The sequence below is a fragment of the Capsicum annuum genome, chromosome 12 (assembly GCF_002878395.1).
Source record: "Capsicum annuum cultivar UCD-10X-F1 chromosome 12, UCD10Xv1.1, whole genome shotgun sequence".
Taxonomy (NCBI): domain Eukaryota; kingdom Viridiplantae; phylum Streptophyta; class Magnoliopsida; order Solanales; family Solanaceae; genus Capsicum; species Capsicum annuum.
Genome location: NC_061122.1, coordinates 31,812,950 through 31,814,896, shown reverse-complemented (window position 1 = coordinate 31,814,896; position 1,947 = coordinate 31,812,950). Strand labels below are relative to the sequence as shown.

Sequence of the window (1,947 nt, the reverse complement as noted above, 5' to 3'; positions counted from 1 at the left end):
TATTTCCTAAAGAAGAAAGAAGATCTAAACCTTTTATCACCATCCGAACAAGAAAGGGAATCACCAAATCATGAAGTGTCTCCAGAAGTGAAAAGAATCTTTTGAGGTCTCAACAATGGCAACTGTGATGCAAATTTTGGACTTCTAGTTTCGTACTTCAGCAACTGAACAATCCCTGCATATTTACAAGAGATATTAAGGGAATACGAGGGATCAAACAGTGACCATTAGATGGTGGAAGTGCAATAAGGTTAGTTGAGGATTCAGAATGATTCGATTTCATAACATTAAAAGCTGGGACCAAATAATTGAACAGGTTAGGCAACGAAGTCAAGAGTCTTGCTTGAAACATTTAACAAGAACAACTAAATTTAGTTTCCTCATATTCCCATTTACATGCATCCAATAACAATTAAATGATGAAACTCAAAGCAACATCTTACTTGCATGTTATATGCAAGTCTGGAAGGTCAATTCCTGCTTTCGGTTTTGTCAATTTTGCGGCTCTATATCTCATGTTAAGAGCATCTATAACTGATCTCATCTTCAGCCTTCTTGTCTTCATAGTTTCCTGAGAGAACGGAAATTTAAGAGCACAAAACCAATAACATAATAAGAAATGAATGTCTCATTGCATTACCTTATCTATATGAAAATGACAGATCCAGGGACTGTGAGTGCTTTTACGTGTTTCGGGGAGAAGCTACATTATGAAAATCTCTAGTCAGATAAGAAATAATGAAAAGGATATCAACAAAACTTGATAGCATAAGTGTGAACATCTAAGAAGAGAGTGTACCATATCATTACTGTAGAAACATCTGAAAAACGACGCATTTCCAGATGACCCTTCACCTCTAAAGCTCCATATTGAAAACCATGAGCCCGTCTCTCAAGTATTTTTGAAATAAACAGCGATGCAGTTTTCTCGCTGCTACGGCTCCCTACTCCAGATTCTAATATATTTTGTACAAGTCACATCCAAATATCGAAAAAATTTACAAGGGAATTAAGCAACAAAAATAACTTAAAGGGGAAAAATGGACTATGTCACATTATTACAGAGCATATAATCTTGCAACAGGTGGTTAAAAAGTCAGCAGGTAAGGCATACATGATGTTTTTACCATCGAGATAGCTTGTGCATGTTAAGAGATGATGCAATTACACTGGAATTCAGAAATCCACAATCCTTGAACCCCAATAAAGAAAGAAAAAGAAGTCTACATGGAAGCTTTCGAAGTCAATAGAAGAACTAGAGCACTCGGATATGAAGTCACTGCAGAGCTTCTTGTAACCATTGAAGTTGCTGTTAAAATTCAGCCTATTTTTTTCATTAAACTATTTCACTCTGCTTTGAAGACACCTTTTTTTTTAATGTAGGTAAGGTAAGTAGTGCCAAGTAGGTACTATAAAAGTACAAAAGAGAGGTTCAAGAGCATTTTAACAGTCCAATGGCTTAAGTTACTAATATTTCTTTTGCTGTTTTGAAGAGCTTGCTAGTTCAAAAGCTTAAGTTACATTTATTCTTATTTTTCCAACATTCATGTACTTTTTTTCAACATTTATATACTATCATATACTTCCGAAGATCGACATTTTTTTCAAGGATGGAACCTTTTTTTCTTATCAGGTGAATGTATTTCATTCATTAACAAAGCCAAAAGTTTGGCCATATACAAGGATTAAACCAAAATATGAGGAATCTACAAAAGACATGATTCTCTACAAACTCCACCCAATCATCTATATAACAAGGGACTTTATGGGTGCACCAAAAGAAAATAAGTGACCAAAGACAACTCCTCAAGTGAGAAAAACTCAACTCAAAGAAAATAAGTGACCAGACAATTAACCAACTGAGAAAACCTCGACTCTACCTCCTCAAAAGCTCTCCTATTTCTCTCTCTCAAAACAACCCACAACAACGCGAGAGGAACCACATTC

At 35.3% G+C, this 1,947-nt stretch overlaps 1 long non-coding RNA gene across 1 annotated transcript; it reads right to left on the bottom strand.

Annotated features, from left to right (window-relative positions):
- Positions 1-457: 457 nt before the first annotated feature.
- LOC124889385 lies at positions 458-1,247 on the bottom strand. Its single transcript, XR_007048352.1, has 3 exons — positions 800-1,247; positions 641-703; positions 458-571 (listed from the first exon to the last, which is right to left on the bottom strand). It is a non-coding gene; the product is annotated as an uncharacterized LOC124889385 (long non-coding RNA).
- Between the last annotated feature and the right edge of the window lie 700 nt (positions 1,248-1,947).